This window comes from Limulus polyphemus, unplaced genomic scaffold (genome assembly GCF_000517525.1).
Source record: "Limulus polyphemus unplaced genomic scaffold, Limulus_polyphemus-2.1.2 Scaffold724, whole genome shotgun sequence".
NCBI lineage: Eukaryota > Metazoa > Arthropoda > Merostomata > Xiphosura > Limulidae > Limulus > Limulus polyphemus.
Window position 1 is genome coordinate 1 of NW_013666334.1, and position 19570 is coordinate 19570.

A 19570-nucleotide genomic window follows, 5' to 3' on the forward strand; every position below is an offset into this window, starting at 1 on the left:
AACACATTTTGGTTTTCCAATTCTGGTAAAGTCACAATTATTGTTTTACTAATACAACGGTATCCCGGTGAGTTATCGGTAGGTTCACGAGCAATGCTAACATTCGTGGTTCGACTCCCTGGGGTTGCCAGAGCGTAGTTAGCCCACTGTGTAACTTCGCGCTAAAAACAAACCAAAACTATTATCAAAAGTGGGCAATACCGTGCTTTTCGCCTACTTGAAAATAGTGTTAAAACTGGTTCATTTTCACTCGTGTGTTTATAACAACACAAAATGACGAATAATGCGTTAAGCACACAAATGTTTAGGTAAAACAGTTACAAATGAATAACAAACAAAACTAGCTACAACGAGATAAATTCGGAAAATAAAAATAAATGGTTAAAATCGCGGTAATTTCAACAAAACAACATTTGTTCAGTAGTGCCAAGAAGGTCGTTTAGCCGTTGATCACAGAATTAACCCTTTCTCTTTTAGAGAATTTCATTTTTTTTTTTGATTTTCAAATATTATTTCTGGTTCTGTATTTTAGACCATTGACTTGCATTAAATGCTTTATTCTAATTGGACTTAACAATATATTTAGAACATTGATGTTTGTTTGTAGTTTGTCATGTTTTTGGTTGTTTTTTTTCAAATTTCAGATTGTTATTATTTTTTGTAATTCGTTATCGTGAATCTTCAATTATTTTTAGATATTTATTTATCATAACAGGTGAAACATTAGGTACTTGAACTTTACTTATTCGTTATTGTTCGGGTGATTTTAGAACGTAGATGTTTTATTATATTTTAATTATACTTGTTGCAGTTTCAGGTCATTATCATTTAGTTTATATTTTTGTTTGTCACTGTTTAATGATAATAATAATAAAAAACTTTTGGTTATCGGTGGCCTTTTAATTATGTTTGCATGCTCGATTTTAGCGCGACCTTTCTCCATGCATTCATCTACCTATGCACGCGATCCACTTCTTTGGTCAACATGTGTTTCCTTGAAGGAAATATCTCCCAACAACCAGTGAAAAACAAAATGTACCTTTCCTGATTACATTTTTAAACTAGAATGACTATCAACGTGAATTGGATAATTAAGACTTGTACACTTTGCATTTCGTCTTACACGTGTTACAAAAGAACTTATTTTGCTTATTTTTTAATGGCGTTTTGAATAAACATATAAAAAAGTAGTAAACTTTGAGGCCTCATGTGCGTTATAAAAATAACAGTCAGTTCTCATTATTCAGTCAAAAAATAATGACTCCGTAGTTAGCGGTGGGTATAATGGACTAGCTACTCTGTCAGTTCAAACTACGAAACGGCTATAGACAAATAGCCCTTGTGGATCGTTGCGTGAAAATTCTGAAAAAAATAACTCTTTGTAGGTTTTGTTTGTTTTTGTAGTTAAACACAAAGCTACACAATGGGCTATCTGTTCTCTGCCCACCACGGGTATCGACACCCGGTTTCCGCAGACATGCCGCTGTGTCACTAGGGGTGGGTGGGTGTGGATTTCTGTCGATTGAAGACCACAAGATTCAAAACCAATTAACATAAAACACTAGTTTTTACTAACAGAATCATCATATTGCCTATATAATTATATGTCTCCGGAAGTCGTTTCATACTAAACATTTCTGTACAGTTTTTACAATTGGTCTATACTTCTGCTAAATAAATGAAAATATATTTGATGAGTCTTTTTTTTAACCAATAAAAGGGGCATGATTGAATATATGTTTAGAATAGCATAAATACAAGTTGACAAATAAAACAAGAAAGAAAAAAAAATGGAAGGTTTATAAACCACTTTGTCTGTCATAGTTTTTTACTGGCTTATATATTCTTCAAATAAAATGGCATTATTTCTAAGGCTAACACTCGTTCGGTACTTTATTATTTTACTAAAATTGTTGAACAACTTAATTCTAAAGCATGGACTATATGTAGCTAACATTTTGCAATATATATATATATATACACTTGAGAGCGTAAATTATAACACTTCATTGTGTAAGCTGGTGTTTACTGTTCGTTTAACATGATATTTAACACACGTATTTTGTAAGCTGGTGTTGCCTGTTTGTTGTTCATTTAACATTTTATCTGACACACACACATGTAATTTGTAAGCTGGTGTTGACTGTTTATTGTTCATTTAACATGATATCTGACATGTATTTTGTAAGCTGGTGTTGACTGTTTATTTTTCATTCAACATGATATTTGACATACATATTTTGTAAGAAAGTGTTGACTGTTTTGTTGTTCATTTAACATTTTATCTGACACACACGTAATTTGTAAGCTGGTCTTTATTGTTTAATGTTCATTCAACATGATATCTGACACACGTAATTTGTAAGCTGGTGTTGCCTGTTTGTTGTTTATTCAACATGATATCTGACACATGCATTTTGTAAGCTGGTATTTATTGTTTGGTGTTCATTCAGCATGTTATCTGACACGTATGACTTTATTTACTTACGTGTGAATAATAAACTTGCATCAAGTTATTTGATTCGAATAAGTTGTACTTAATAAAAAGCACTCACTATATGCCAAAATGTTTTGAGACTTCAGGGAATCGTTTTGGAGAGTAAGCTGCCAACTTGTTTTTCTAACTTGTTTTCGTGGAAGTAACTGTGTTTTGGAAGTATTATGGTGAGGGTCATAAGTGATCATAGAAGTAACTGTAATTTGGATGGATTATGGCAAGTTCCTAAGTGATCATAGAAGTATCCGTGATTTGGATGGATTATGGCGAATTCCTAAATGATCATAAAAGTATCCGTGATTTGGAGGACTTATGGCGAGTTGCTAAGTGGTCATGGAAGTATCCGTGATTTGGAGGACTTATGGCGAGTTGCTAAGTGGTCATGGAAGTAACTGTGATTTGGAGGACTTATGGCGAGTTGCTAAGTGGTCATGGAAGTAACTGTGATTTGAAGGACTTATGGCGAGTTGCTAAGTGGTCATGGAAGTAACTGTGATTTGGAGGACTTATGGCGAGTTGCTAAGTGGTCATGGAAGTAACTGTGATTTGAAGTGCTTCCAGACGGTTTATATGTTAAAATCGTGTTTGGTAAAAACCAGTATTTTCTTTTTGTCTGTTCAACAGTCCCGTTGATATTTAAGAGGATTTCTCCTTCAGAATTTACTGGAGCTAAACTCCGAAAGCACGTACAAGAAGTTTGTTATTGTTTAAGAATGAAATATTTTTATATCGGTTGTAGAGTATCCAGTATAAAAGCTTACAGCTATTTTTATATATATATATATGTTATTTTTTATTATATATCGTCATGGTAGAGTCAAGGAAATGTACGCTATTTGAAACTAATGGTTGAAAACAGAGTTCTATGCATCCTGTAAATATCAATGTCTTTGAAGTTCATGAAAATGCACCTTCGTTTCATATGTAAGATGCAGCTTAGAGGGCTCTAGAAGAGACATGAAGGAATGAGATAACCAGGAAACCTCCAGAGTTCTTGTGATAAAACGATATTATAAGAAAGAGCCCTTGTAACATGGTATTTTGTCTACCTTGAATAATTATTTCAACTGAATAAAAAAACTACTCAAATCATACTTACTTGAAAAACGGCCCGGCATGGCCAGGTGGTTAGGTCGCTCGTCTCGCAATCTGAGGGTTGAGGGTTCGAATCCCCGTCACACATGCTCGCCCTTTCAGCCGTGGGGGTGTTATAATGTGACGGTCAATTCCATTATTCGTTGGTAAAAGAGTAGCCCAAGAGTTGGCGGTGGGTGGTGATGAATAGCTGCCTTCCCTCTAGTCTTACACTGCTAAATTAGGGACGGTTAGCGCAGATAGCCCTCGTGTAGTTTTGCGCGAAATTCAAAACAAACAAAACAAATACTTGAAAAACGGCTATTACTTATAGTCAGTAAAAAAAAGAAGAGCCAGAACACACATCCACTACACTCACATGCCTTAACGTTGCACAAAACTTTAATAAGGTTCGGAATATTCGAAGGAAATTTGCAAAGACATCAGTCACACACACCGGACAAGAAGTGTATAACACTGTTGAGAACAACAACCCTGCCAAAGATTCACACCATTGTGCAGACACCAGATTTTAAAAGTAATGCGGGGAAAATTTTGTAAGTTGTTTTTGAAACACACCAACGGAACATTTATTTTACCAGAAAAACGAAAATAATAAAACTGTCAAGATGAAAAGGAGTATTTATAACTCAAAAGACTCAAACTTAAAATAACTCGAAATGGAAACGAGTTTCATTGAGAAGGAACTGGATACTTTGTTTCTATGTGTGAAACTTTGTTTATATGTGTGAATTGGCTAAAAGTAACCAGTGTTATTTAAAAGCTTAATTAAACTGAATTAAACTTATATTTCAGCATGCATTCTTTAAGCGCTTCGGTTTAATTAAGCCTTTAAATAATACAACGAGAAAATGCACTTGACAATTAATTCGAAATTCAGAAATCAATTACAGTGGTTTAAAGAATATGACGCTTTTCTAGTTAAAGATTAGAAGTTGTATAAATAAAAGGAACATTAATTGCTTCTATTAAGAGATAACGGTACAAAACAGAAACTAGCGGAATGAGAGTTCATCGAGTTTCTGATTGTATGAAAGTGACTTATATGTTTCTCCCAGTACATTTTAAATTACAGAACAACATTGAGAATAGAACTTGATAATAAACTTATAGTGTGTGTGTGTAGTCGAATGTTGTACATTACTCTGAATATTGTACAGTTTTATGGTAATTAAACTGTTGTACAGTTTTTATGGTAATTAAACTGTTGTACAGTTTTTATGGTAATTAAACTGTTGTACAGTTTTTATTGTAATTAAACTGTCGTACAGTTTTTATTGTAATCAAACTGTCGTACAGTTTCGAATGTAATTAAACTGTCGTATAGTTTTGATTGTAATTAAACTGTCGTATGGTTTTAATTGTAATTAAACTGTCGAACAGTTTCGAATGTGGGCACTGTTGCTAGTAGCCTTCAATCAAACAAGAGTAGCTCAAGAATTGGTTGTGAGTACTGTTGCTAGTAGCCTTCAAGTCAACAGTACTCACAACCAATTCTTGAGCTACTCTTGTTTGAAAGCAGCCTTCGATCAAACAAGAGCAGCTCAAGAATTGGTTGTGGGTATTTTTGACTAGCAGCCTTCGATCAAACAAGATTAGCTCAAGAATTGGTTGTGGGTACTGTTGCCTAGCAGCCTTCTTTCTAGTCTATAAGCTCAAAATTATGAACAGCTATACGCAGATATCTCTTGAGTAGCTTCATGCAAAAATTCTAAAAATTTGTATGTTTCGGTGCGCTGTGAAACTTGCGTAAATATATCGGTTCGGTATAATTTTTATCTGGTGGGCGATAAAGAGCTAACTTTAAAATATTGAAAACCAAATATACACAGAAAGTGTTCTGATCACTGATATATCAATCAGAGTATCTCTGAAGCAGAAGAGCATAAGACATTGTAACCTTTCACGTCTGCGTATCATAATACCATAATCCGTCGAAGGATGTACACACTTTTCATCTTAATTCTGTTTTTCTCCGTTCCTTAGTTTAATCGTAATGTAACATAATAATTATGGATGTACGGGTAGTAAAATGTGGCCGAATACCGGGTCCGGATAAGCTTCGGCCGGGGCCGGGTTCTACCCTTGACTCCCCTCCCCCACCAAAAAAAACAACAACAAGATACACAAAAATTAGAAACAAAAACAAATTTGACGTTTATTACATTTAACCAAATAATCACCAACAGAACATTCAAGGTTTACTTTCAACTTTGAATGCCTACCACCAACTTCTCCAACGCTAACCCTTATTGTTCTAAAAAAAACCACCTTCCCCAGAAATCCACTTCTCAAGCCATGCCTGTTATTAACCCCCTATTGTTCTCTGAATCCAAGACTTTCAGCATTTGTTGCTCGAATCACGTTTTTTTTTTTAACTAAACCAATTATTCACTGTAACTTTCAGTACCGCGTTAATTGCCACAAAGATTAGGGCTTAGATGCCTAACTTCGACACTTGGCCGGGACCGAGTATTACCGGGTAGCCCAATACCCGGCCGGGGCCGAATATCTGGCCGAGTATTCGTGCATCCGTAATAATAATGTAAAAGCATAGATTGTTCTATGCTCTAAGTATATCTTAGTCTTCATGGACAAAACTTTTTACCATCCGAGTCATTAAACGCGTTCAGAAAAAGTGAATGTCTTGATGCATAAAACTCATATCCCTGTCGCCATTTCTCCTTTTTGTGAATATTTAAACGCAAGCGCCATCTGCGTTGTCCTCTTGAAGCTGCATGCTTTAGTGTATTGGTCGCGACACATGGGTTGCAAAACGCTGCCTTGGTCTATAATTATATCAATTTTATTCAAAACACAGTAAAGGTATCGTTGATATTTTAACTTCAGGTTTCGTACAGCAATAGAGTTGGAGTTCATCTGAATCGTTTCTCGTGCGTGAGAAAAGTCGTTTTAAAATGATGTTTGAATTAATAGTAATAATTTGTTTTCTGTAGTTTTTAATGCACCTTATTTGTTTGGAACTAAGCACAAAGCTACACAATGGGCTATCTGTGCTCTGCCCACCACGAGTATCGATACCCGGTTTCTAGCGGTGTGAGTCCGCAGACATATCATTGTTCCCCCGTTGGGGGGGGGGGGGTTTAGTAGCAATGAGAACTATTCAAAATTTTTGTAGAAAAGAGATTAGATTTAACCAAATGGAGCTTTTCTCAAGTCCTTTGTAGTATTTTACAACTTTCACATTTTTGTATTTACGTACGTAATTTCATAGAAAATGCACTTTCGTAGTGAGTAACTTTTCACACTTTTTGAGGGACTTATATGCATAACGAAAAGTAACTGATTGAATGTTTAATTTATTACTTTGAATATTCGCACAAAGCTACATAAGAGCTATCTGCATTAACTGTCCCTAATTTCCAAGTGACGAAGAGAGAAACAGCTAATCCACAGCACCCTCTACTAATTTGTGTGATATTCCAATTGAATAATGGGATTTACCATCACTCTTTTAACGCATCCAAAGCCTCACAATGCAGAGCAAGATTATTTGAGGTACGGGACGCGAAACGTGGGACCTTGGATTTACAGCCGTCATGCTAACCACTACGTCACGTCCGCCATACAATGTTATTGGAACGGACATCTTCTAGTTTGTAATGTAATTAGAGTTTTTTGGATCAAGTAATATTTAGAAATAATATATATATAACAGGTAAATCGAATGGATTGTGCAAATGCTTTATTTTTCTCGTGTAACTATTTTCCTGAGTATAATATAATAATGATAAATGTGTGAAGTTATCTGCCATTGTCATAAGCTCACGATGAGAACTTTCGTCACATTAGTGTATATGAAAGCGGTAATAAATTCCAGCAAAGCATTCCATTCGGATAAACTTCCTTGATTGTCCTTTGTTCGTAACAAAACAATTCGACAGACCTCGTGGCGAGAGTTTCTAATAGTTTATAATAATCAAGACGTGTTTTGACTCAACTTGTACGTAAGTCCTAGGCTCTTAGTTACACTGTATTGATGCCTGCCCTGACATGACCATGACATTATGATAAACAAACTACACACCAACAGTCAGTAATATATAACTTCCAAATGCAGTAATATTAAAGTCAAGTATGTATTTTACAGTTTAACATTAAATTATAATATTGAAAATCGTGTAGGGATGATCTATGTATAGCTGTATCATCCCTATATCCTTGTTTGCATTCTTTTTGGCACTGTCATCCCTACATCATTTTACATTTACAAAATGATTTTATTTTTTTGTGATGTTTTTTCCCTAACTGAAATTAGTGTATTCTGTGAATGTGCGTGATAAAATTTAATATTATGTGTATTGATTTTTGTTTTTTACTTGCTCACTTCATACATAATATAGGGGTTGCTCTCTAAAGACATCGATTGTATAGTGTACAAAGCATTGAGTACTCTGTATGTTAAAGTCATCTAATGCTCATCTATCATTGGCTGGTGATTCCTGTTTCACCCTGTACTTCAGTTTTTTTAAAGGAACACAACACTTCTGTCAAAAAGCTACCTTCAAGGGATAATGATAACATCATTTATACCAGAATTATGACATTTTTTAATTATGATAAGCGATAACATCGTGCACTGCCCAGAAACACATAGAGTGGATTTAGGTATAAACTAATGTTAGTGATAAAGTACTTGTAGAGTTATCTCAACAGAAACAACAAGAAGAAAGATGAACAATTTGGTGGATTCGTCACTTTCTGGTTTGATATCTTAGCGATGGTTTCTTGCTTTGTTTTTAGGCTTGTTGTGTAGAGAAACAAATGAAAGTGAGAGGCAGATTATTTTTTTAAATTAAAACTTTCTGTCACTGTTTATTTTTTATCATGTATATTTGTATTATTCCTATCGAGTACCGTGGCCATCCTATTTGTATTATACCTATTGAGTCCCATGGCCATCTCTAGATATAGAGTGTACCGACTCTATGATAGGAACAGTAAGTGAATGAATATTTATCGTCAGTGTCCCAAATACTGTTAATGTTTCCTGAGAAGTATTCATTATTACACAGTATTTCAGTTTTAATGCAGTGCTTATCCTTTGATACAGTATGCGATATTACAGCAGAAATATCTTCGTTCCGAAATGGAACCAGCAATCAAGTATAGGTGTCGCTTGATATCAGAATTTACAGAAGAAAAAAAATAATGAATAATACACAAGCCATGTTATAGAGACGCTGCTCCCATTTTCTGCTCAGTGTTGCTAATCCATTGCGCAAGCAGGTTAGACAGTCTACATACACGTAAAGGAAATTTGGTTCACGTTTTGCTTCTTTAAAATCGATTCATGCATTGCAAACCTGCACGCTATGTACGTAATGTGAACTGACGCAGCTCAGAACATAATGGTTTAGACGACTTTGAGTCTGGGGGCAGTAACATGGCTGTTTTGTAAGATGTTTTTATTTATGAACTCTTGTCTGAAACATGCGGCCGTCTTTATCATACACCTGACTTTGCACACATACGCATTGAGCATAAGAAGTGTAATTAGTGCGCAATTGTAACGTTAATCCCCACGGACGTAAAAGGGTGGGAGGGGGGGAGAATTCACACTTCTAGCAGTGTAAGTGCACAGAAAATATGCAACAAGTGTATCTCTTGCACTAATACTTCACGTTCCTAATGGCGTGGTTTTAGTATGTAGTGATTGTAAAGTTAAGCCTAATCATGAAGAACTGGTTTCAGTATGTAGTAATTGTAAAGTTAAGCCTAATCATGAAGAACTGGTTTCAGTATGTAGTAATTGTAAAGTTAAGCCTAATCATAAAGAACTGGTTTCAGTATGTAGTAATTGTAAAATTAAGCCTTATGATACATAACTGCTGGGTTTCAAACTGCACTTAACTCTAGGGGAATAATGTCCTCATTGTTAGTGACTTAGACGTTATACATACTGTCTATTATTTTACCTTGTAGAACATCCAGGATCGTAAGTTCTATATGATCGATTTTTATACTTGTCTTCAAAATCGATATATATTACATACTCATTACTGGATATAATGTGACGAGTGTTTTCGTACAGTGGTATTACTAAGTGTGAAATATTATGACGAGTCTTTTCGTACACTGGTATAACTAAGTGTGAAATATTATGACGAGTGTTTTCGTACACTGGTATTACTAAATGTGAAATATTATGACGAGTCTTTTCGTACACTGGTATTACTAAGTGTGAAATATTATGACGAGTGTTTTCGTACACTGGTATTACTAAGTGTGAAGTATTATGACGAGTGTTTTCGTACACTGGTATAACTAAGTGTGAAATATTATGACGAGTGTTTTCGTACACTGGTATTACTAAGTGTGAAGTATTATGACGAGTGTTTTCGTACACTGGTATAACTAAGTGTGAAATATTATGACGAGTGTTTTCGTACACTGGTATTACTAAGTGTGAAATATTATGACGAGTCTTTTCGTACACTGGTATTACTAAGTGTGACATATTATGACGAGTGTTTTCGTACACTGGTATTACTAAGTGTGAAATATTATGACGAGTGTTTTCGTACACTGGTATTACTAAGTGTGAAATATTATGACGAGTCTTTTCGTACACTGGTATTACTAAGTGTGAAATATTATGACGAGTGTTTTCGTACACTGGTATTACTAAGTGTGACATATTATGACGAGTGTTTTCGTACACTGGTATTACTAAGTGTGAAATATTATGACGAGTGTTTTCGTACACTGGTATTACTAAGTGTGAAATATTATGACGAGTGTTTTCGTACACTGGTATTACTGAGTGTGAAATATTATGACGAGTGTTTTCGTACACTGGTATTACTAAGTGTGAAATATTATGACGAGTGGTTTCGTACACTGGTATTACTAAGTGTGAAATATTGGAATTACATATATCTACATTCCTTTTTTATATTAAGTTGTGATTCAGTTTCGTAATTAAACGAATTTAGTGTTTAAGAAGAGAGTTTCATTGTCTCCATTCACTGTCAGATGGTTAAATTTTAGTCCTAAATCAAACGAGACCTTTTCAAAGCAACTAGTACTAGTAGATCTGCCCCATCTGCGTCTAATGCAGCCGCCCCAGTGGGGTGTCATTGGTTAATGAAGATCAAAGGATCTAGTTTACTGCACTTATTCTGTTGTCCCTCAATTACATCTACAGTCTATGAACCTTTTTTTTATATTTATTTCATTATATACTGTTAAGTTTAGATTGCCGGCCATTAGTGGACAGTAAGCACGAAGCACTAAGACTCCTGTCACACGATTCTTTACGTTGAAATTGCAAAAATAATTTGTAATCATCTTTAGTTGTAAAGTTAAGGACCTCCTCAAGCAGAACAGTCAAATTTGGTCGGAGATTTTATAAACATTAAAATAACAGGGTGATTTTTTTTGTTTGGAGTAATGGCGAACATAAAACAGATGTTTCACGGATTAGACTGGGGTTTATAATCATGGCCAATGAATGATGCCGACTGATCATTATTACACTTTTTAATTTACGTTTCAAACTCTCTCAATTCAAAGTTTACTATACACTCTTTTATGAGATTTATTGCTTTATGAGCAATTTGAAAAGTTAACATTGATGAAACTGAATTATTTTCAGCAAATAATAATACGAAAAGGAGTGGTATCTCGTTGATACGTAGAAAAACAACTAAGTTAGAACAAGGTGGTCAGCTGTATAAAAAAAGAACCAATTTAGATAAAAGAATAACCCCTGCAAAGATGTAATTTTAAAATGGGTAAGTTAAACGAGAAAAAAAAATGTTGAATGATTGACCCCCTTTTTTATTGCTACTAAACAAGCAGCTTTGTGAATATAATAAGAGGGTTAAGTTTCGTCAATTTTATCCTGTTTAACTTGTAAACCCAGTAAAGATATACATATTATTAGCCGCGGCATAGCGGCTCATAGAACGGCTCCGAGTTATTTTTATCAAGTACAAACTTTTAGCTCATAGCTCTGTCATCTCTTGACCGATTTGAGATCTAAGTACGATTTTGGACTCAGGAGGTCAAACCCTTTCGATTGGTGTATTTGATCACGCCCAAGGTCTCATAGGTTAATTTATTCTAATCCTGCCAAAAAGAAATTCAAGTGCCGCGGCTATTGAGGATTCCCTCTTGTCTATATTTCATTTCATTACATGGCTGACCCATTTATCCTAACTTTATTGTTTTTGTACGTGTAAAATGTTTTGATCAATGATATGGTACCGAAGACTAGAATAACTCGCTTTAAACTTGTTTCTTTGTCTTTTCGTGGTTTTTTAATCTAGCTTTACCTTCTTCACTGTAATGCTCTTACATTTCCAAGAAATTTTCGAACGATAGGGGATAAGTTTTCGTGTTTTCATGCTATAAGCCCAAGCCTATATGGAATCTCTTTCATAAGACAAATTTTCTACTTAAAAACGAACCGTTCCCGGTTCCCGCGCTTTCGGATGACTGTTAGAGGTTAACAGAGTGGTTATTGTAGGAAATGAGTAAGACCTGACAAATTCCCATTTCAGGATATTGATTGGACTCAAATATATTTTAAATGTTTTTTTTTCAAAATAAAAGCCTTTTGTGACCGTTGATAACGACTCCAACTTTGCAATGTGTGCACACAAATAGAGCCGCTTGTTCACGGTAGGTTAGGTTTTTCGCGCTAATATTCATAAATATCCAAACGCTGTCAATACCAACCGCGTCTCTGCCAGGCGTTTACCGCGGGAGTAAAGCGAAATCGTGATAAACAAAGATTGAGTGTTCTACAGTACAAACAACCTTGTTAAAACGATTGATGTATTTATATTACAAGAACGTTTTCTACAGATTTATAAGGGCATTCCTCTTTCAGTAGCAGAATGATATATTTACAGTTATTTCTTCTACTACCAAATGTCGTTTCAGAACCGCCCTCAAAACCAGACCTGCAAATTTTATATGATAATATATATGCTTGTGAATTATACAGACGTAAAAGTAGTTTTATTTATTCATTACAGTTTGAGTCCCACAATGGATGAGCAGTAACTGCGGCCTCTTACTGCTAAAATCAGAGGTTCGATTCCCCGCGATGGACAGAGTGCAGATAACCCTTTGTGTAGCTTTGCGTTGGAAACAGCAATCAAACAAACGATTAGTGCAGTTAGAATTTTTGTACTATTAATACTGAATCACCTAATGGGAATACTAAGACTTGTGTGACAAGTAGAAAATGTTTCGTGATGATTTATTACTTTAATTGTTTAGTTCAGGTTCTTGTGAAAACTGTGAGTTTAATTATGTCTTATGTGTTGATGTTTAGAGGAACATAATTAATATCTTGGAGGTTAAAAGTTACTTTGAAAACGTCTAGATATGTTTCTAAGAATCGAGCATTTCAAGTAGGCGTTAAGTTTCTCTCACAAAGTTTTATTTTCATCTAATATATATATATATATATGAGTGTGTGTATTTCAGTTATCTGCATTACATCAAAGGCGTACAGACAATTACTCATCTCTACACAGCAATGACGAGATAATTATGTAAAAAAAAAAAATTATCATAGACGTACGCGCCAACAAATACATGATGGCGCCAGCAAAGAATGTAACAAAACAAAGTACAATAATACCATTTATATAGATATATAGAAAATCAGTACTTAAACAGTTGGGCTTTTATATTAGTATAAATTGTCTATTACAATAGGGGTGGAACGCCAACATCAGGAGGTAAGTTTATCTCGCCCCCAGTGTTAGAACCTTTTTTTTAAATTACTTTAGAGAGCAGTCACCTTCCCACAACTCTCTGCGGGGAGTGAAGGGTGATATAGTTGTGGGCTTGAGCACCCACATCTTGCTCTCCTAACTTATATATTTTGATAATTATTATTTCTTCAACATGTGAGACTGGCGAACGGAGGTTAAGACTGATAGACGGTGTATCTCCACCGCAATATGTGTCCTACTTCCACAGTTACCTCCAAAACCCAGGGAATATTATAACCTGTACCATGGGAATGCTTTCAAGTTATGAAGTGTCTTCAATTTCTTGTTTTGTATGGGCCTGTTTTTGTTTATTTAAATATATATATATATTTGTATAAGTGGTATAATTTTATGTTTATATTATTTTTTTCAAGTTTTGCTGGCGCCATCATGCATTTGTTGACGGGTACATCTATAATACAGATGTTGTATTTTCCATTATGTATATACAGCAGTCCATACAACTAGACACAAAAAGAGTCATACGTACGGAACAGACAAAACAAAACTATAAGAAAAGCGACACTATGTAAAAGATAAAATGTAACCTACTTTATGTTTAGGAACAATATATTTACATTTTTGTTCAAGCTCCTTTGACGGTATTATGAGTTCATCCTGTGTTTAGCGAGCAAATCGTCACTATGTGTTTATTATGGCAGACGTTAAATTCGCTAAAGCGTTGTTGGAACTATGTCGCTCAAAGTGTATTTTTCGTAATAAATAAGATAACCAGGAATGATACAATAATTTATAGTAAATGCAGTCAGTAGCCATTTCTACTGATAAACAATTTGTGCGTAGAATATATCTTGATAAACTCTAGTTTATTCTAGTCTTTTCTCTTTTCATTAAACTGTTCATTTTGAATATAGTATTATAATTTATTATAACAACTACACGTAGACTTGGTATTATGTTATTTCACTTGAAACAGCACAGACGTAGCAGAATGATCAGCATCATAGGTGCGCTGTTCATTTCCGCTGTGTAACAGTGCTGCTGCTACAGATCAAAAACAACAACCTGGAGAGCGGCCAGTTTTCAGCTCACAGAATTGATTTCTGGTCTGGTCTACAGTATTAGCGAAGCCTTGTGTCACAGCAACGGGACTTTCCACTAGTTAATATAGAGGGAGAGACTGCTGTCGTGAATAAAAAACGTTGAAGAGCATGAGTCAAAAAAGCTTTTGAAAAAATTTTTTATGTTCTTCAGTGGTTACAAGATCTCTAGTTACAGAAAAGGAAAAAAAAACTTTGTATTTCTATGGCTTATAAAGCCATCTATGAAGCTAATATATCTGTCTAATGTCTGGGCGTGGCAAAACCTTCTGCTGTCTTATGCTCCTTTTGAGGAAGTTTTTTTAAAGAATTGAGTAAAGTAAGTACTAAGATTCAGAATTATTTGATGTATTTGACTAATACATATTTGGTCTGAGTACTTATTATATGAATAATTTTTCTTCTACTACATTTTGTTTTTTACCCTCAAATAAATTGTTAACGTGTTTAATTGCTTCTTTTCTGACTGTTGGATCGGTATTAGTCCTAATATTTAGTTAGAGTAAAATAATTTAAACTCGTATCGTCTGATGAAAAGCTGAAAGGAACGGACTAGAATTAACCGAATTTATTTATTTTCTGTGTAAAGCCGGGACTTATATCATGACGAGATTGGTGTTTAAAAATGACGCAAGATTCACAGCTAAATGCAGCACAAGTTTCTGAAATCTGACTAAACTAAGTTTTACTTTAAGAATAATACGCTATTTGATGACAAAACGTTTATTGTAATAATAAATCACGCAGTATGATTGAAACACTTATATCTGGTGCTCTAATATTTGTAGCAACGTATTCATTCATAACTCATTATGACATGCAGATAAAATTTTTGTAAATATATAAAAACAGTTCAGAGAATTAACACTGCGTTTGCCATGACAACAAATAATATTATGTTTGCCATGACAACAATCAACATTAGGTTTGCCATGACAACAATCAACATTAGGTTTGCCATGACAACAATCAACATTAGGTTTGCCATGACAACGCTTTAAGCTTCAATTTATCTTTCTGTGGCTCATTTTTTTGTAACATTTATTGAAATATTGCACAAAATATTTAAAAAATTATGCAAAATTTGGTGTGATATGTAGCCATATGATGAATATTTTATAAACGAAATTTAAAAGTTGGCCATTATTGGAAATATAAATTTAAATGGTGCACAACAGTCTTATTGGAATACTCGTTTTTGTCTTATACATGGATGTAAACTCCAAACAGTTAGATCAGTCTGCTCGGACAGGCATACCACAGGTTTTAAATAGAGTATTAACATTCGTACAGCGATTTCTATAACTGTTAGTAACATGACCCTTGTTAAAATTACAACGATAGATTTTTATGTCTGCGGACTTACAACGCTAGAAACCGAGTTTCGATACCCGTGGTGGGCTAAGCACAGAGAGTCCATTGCGTAGCTTTGTGCTGAACTTCAAACAAACAAACGATGGATTTTTAACAAATATATATATGTAAAAGTTTGGAGACGGCTTGACTGGGTAATGAAGAAAACTTTATCATAAATGTACGACGTTTCGACAAGATTATGTCATCCTCGGGTCTCGAAACTTTTATTTTCTAAAAAGTGGGTTCCTCGTCATCAAATTTAAACATAAATATAGTCTTGGTTAGGCTGTCACTACTGTGTTTCATTTGTTTTTTCCGTTGTTGTTGTTTTTGCTTAAGTAAAGAATTACGTGAATCAAAAGCTTTCTTATAGTTCTGTTCATCAGGAGTAGAAGTGATTAGATTATGTGTCAGACTATATAAGTCATGGTGGTCATGAAACAAGCTGACCAATAAGGTAGAGTTTCGTGTGTGTCCTGTCTGACACATATTCAAGGTGAGGAAGCGTCGTCACAGAACCAGAAAGTCGGAAAAAGTAAAGAAAATGTAATTAACGTGAAAATGGGAAGCTTAATTAAAACATAGAAAGCCTCCTAGAATATTAAAGTTTGTAAAAAACCGGCAACGATCAGAAATGTCTACGTTAGTTTCGTTAAAGGTACAATATTTAGAAGGACTATCCATAGATGTTTTCTTATCTTTGTTTATTTTTTGGCTAGAAACGTTTGAGGTCGGCTAAAGAATGGGTACATAAAAAAAAAACATTTGACAGTTACCACGATCAGCCAAACCTCTGGAAACGCTCTTTGTTGACGTATAATTTACTTGAACAAGATACAAACATTCACTGATGGCTTGCACGTTTCATTCATAATTTCATCAAATTAAGCTCCAGACGCTCTCCAAGTCATTTCACTTCCTCGTATATTTAACTGTGGAAAATTGCCGTTCCGGAAATCAACAGTACTTCTAATGTAGGAACTGCTTCCCTCCACAAATCAAACAAAATACCGCTTACAGTCTATCCCTGAGAATAAATGAAATTCATTACGTCAGCAATACTTGCAAATGTTGCGTTAGTTAAAAGACACTATAATCTCAGGACGTTAAAAAGAATATTTAAAACGGGGTAGATTTTCTCGCGAAAAATAATCCCGCTGTTCAATGTCTTCCCAAATCCCATTGGTCATCACTTTAACCATAGACTTAAAAAAAAAAAACACTTAACCTTCCCCAACTTAATAGTCGACTTCAAAGGATATCTATTGAAATTCCATTGAGTTTGGCTGGAGAGACTGAAATCTGTAGTTTATTTTAGTTTCCATAACGTGAACTTGAATCATCACCTATAAGATGTAATTTCGTTACACACACGTGGTGCTAAGCACGCAAATGTATGAAATATCTTGTTTACTTTTCTGATAAAAGAACTGATTGCACTGTACAGAATCATGTGACGCGTTACTTAGGCCGCTAAAACTGGCGTTTATCTCATTCGTTGTCAACAATTTATATTCCAATGTATTAGATAAACCGAAACGTATTATTCGGGAATGGGTCAACAATCACAACTTTTCTGTCCATATCAAAAATACTCTTATTCATTAAATATATCAGCTTACCTGGGAATTACATAGACTACTTTAATAGATATATATATACACGGTTTATAAATTTCTGAAAATATATATAGAGAGAAGGAGGCGTTAAACTCTGTCATGCATAACAGGTTTAATATATCCTTTTACGTTTTATATCACGCTCTGTTCTACAAATATCTCGATGGCTCAACACTAGAATTCAAGGCTCCTTCCCCGCAACAGACAGTGCAGGTATCCCCTTGTTCAGTTTTGCACCAAAGCAAGCGAGTAACCTAGAAAGCCTTCATCATATAACGTTTTTGTTACTTGTCCCTTCTTAGATTGTTTTTATTTCTTTCCTGAGATGATGATAAGAAACACTAAACTGGACTTAATCAACTTTTCTAACTCGTCGTTTCTTTTCCAACACATCCTTCAACTTCTTGCATCAGAGTATCCTCCAACTTTTAACTAACACATCCTAATTAAATAGAGCTATAAACTCTTTACCACACTTCTTCCTGCGTTATTGTGTTCTTTATTATAAACTACACGTGCAGTTTAACTAAACAGGCTACAATCGGAATTATAAAGCGATTCTCTTTTTTTCTTTGGGGAGGGAGGGGGGTAGAGTTTAAGGAACAGAAAGAGAAAGTAATTAATCTAATGCCTAAACATTCGAACTAGACATAATTAAATGGGATTTACCTAACTTATTTTTTTACAACAGAACAAGACAGTTGTCAAGAATACGCAACTACAATTTTGTAATGAATTTCCAAGATTAGGAATATATTTCAAGTTTACTTTTTTGTGTGTGTGTGTGTGAAATCTGCCTTCACTTTTTAATTATATTGAACATCGGGAAGAACATTACGTTCGTTATAATACTATTCTTACAAAGCAGAATATTAAAAAAATGTTTTAATTCCAAACTTTTTATGTGGAATCTTCTTTACTTGCATCTGAGAAGAGAAACTTAATACTTTATAGAGCAATTTTCTATGTTTTTTTTTTTAAATGTAATGACTATCAGGGGCCTAATAGAATACATTGTCATAATGTTTTTCCAATTTTCTTTTTTTTTTCTGTAGGTAATTAGGAAGATGAAAAATTACTTATGTAACTAAGATGTAAAAAAAAATGACACGAGTTTCAAATCTTCAGTTAGTCACCCCGTTACCAACTCATCAGGCTTGTTTTACGGTAATGGTTTTCCAATGTAGTTTTTATGTCACTGTGGCATCTGGTTTCCCGCTGCTAATTACCTACCTTCAAAGGGCATGTATAAAAATCCCTCCAAAAAATAACTGTCTAAAATGTACAGGAAAGTGTTGTTTAAATATGTTTCGTGTTGTTTAAATATGTTTCATAGATATTTCTTACGATTTTATAAAGTTTAGTTATTAATCATTGCCACAAATCAGTATGTTGGTGGGTTCGACATTAGTCTGTCTGTTGAAAACTTGAAATTTTATAAATATGACGTACCCGAAAATTATGTATGTAAACTGTGATGATATAAATGTCAGACTTCTTTGTTCTTCTGTAGGAAGAGGAATAAATTATTTTGATTTTTGAAGAACAAACTTTTAAGAAGTCAGATATAAACATTAGAGTTGGCCGTAGTCTCTAATATAGAGTTAGAACTGTAGGCCCAAGGGTCCATGGCTCGCGTCCCATTTCTACAAATATTCGCTTAGAACTTTGGTGCCATGAGTGGGTTATAAAAGTGAAGGTTAAATCCCATTATTCGATTAGAGTAGCCCCAAGAATTGTAGGTGATGCTGTTGACTAGCTGCCTTCCCTCTATTGCAGATGGCCCTTGCTTAGCTTTGCGTAAGTATTTAAAAGAAACCAAATTCAAAAGTTCAATTCTATTGTATTGAAGTAGAAAAAGTAACTGTTAAGTCATATTAAGTTTTCTATTTAGAAACTCTAAATTATCTTTTCTCATTGGCGCTATTTAAAGTTATGTTATAATGTTAATTATCAAAGGATTGTTTGTTTGTTTTGAATTTCGCGCAAAGCTACACGAGGGTTATCTGCGCTAGCCATCCCTAATTTAGTAGTGTAAGACTAGAGGGAAGGCAGCTAGTCATCACCACCCACCGCCAACTCTTGAACCAACGAATAGTGGGATCTGAGTTGCTCAAAATTGTACAGAAATAAAATATTTAATATTTGGCTGCAACCTTAAAAAAAACTGTTTATGAACTG

The 19570-nt window shown here is 34.4% G+C and overlaps 1 protein-coding gene across 4 annotated transcripts in view; it reads left to right on the forward strand.

The window, feature by feature from the left end:
* The first annotated feature begins 8977 nt into the window (after positions 1-8977).
* The window catches only part of LOC106460179 (protein Fe65 homolog), a 55222-nt gene continuing 44629 nt past the window's right edge, over positions 8978-19570 (forward strand). For 2 of the 4 annotated variants that reach the window (XM_022386836.1, XM_022386840.1), the window contains exon 1: positions 14556-14733. The gene's annotated coding sequence lies outside the window, so the exon portion shown is untranslated. Of the gene's footprint in view, positions 9011-14554; positions 14734-19570 lie in introns of those variants that run through there. The other 2 variants (XM_022386837.1, XM_022386838.1) reach the window with 2 other exon arrangements.